This window comes from Penaeus monodon, chromosome 30 (genome assembly GCF_015228065.2).
Source record: "Penaeus monodon isolate SGIC_2016 chromosome 30, NSTDA_Pmon_1, whole genome shotgun sequence".
NCBI lineage: Eukaryota > Metazoa > Arthropoda > Malacostraca > Decapoda > Penaeidae > Penaeus > Penaeus monodon.
This window is the reverse complement of record NC_051415.1, coordinates 13,248,880-13,249,143: the sequence shown is the minus strand read 5'-3', so window position 1 is coordinate 13,249,143 and position 264 is coordinate 13,248,880. Positions and strand designations below refer to the sequence as shown.

Below are 264 nucleotides of genomic sequence, written 5' to 3'. Positions count from 1 at the left end.
ATCTGTTGGCTCTGTCACAACAAGCTTTCAATATGCATATGATAGTCCTTCATGTGTACGTGCAATCATCATCATCTTCTGGGAGTAATGAAGGCAATCCATAACATAGCTTTCTACAAGGGCTTCTAATTTCAGAAGAGGACAGCGTGTCAATTACTGATTAGAACCGCGCTGAGTAATACTACACAATTCTTGAACACTAAAGAAAAAATAGCAACAACACAACAGAAACAATTTGCGTTTAGAAATGCCAAAGTGCGTATA

The 264-nt window shown here is 37.9% G+C and overlaps 1 protein-coding gene across 1 annotated transcript in view; it reads right to left on the bottom strand.

Moving 5' to 3' along the window:
* The window catches only part of LOC119592353, a 60,470-nt gene that overhangs the window by 59,098 nt on the left and 1,108 nt on the right, over positions 1-264 (bottom strand). The window lies entirely within an intron of this gene.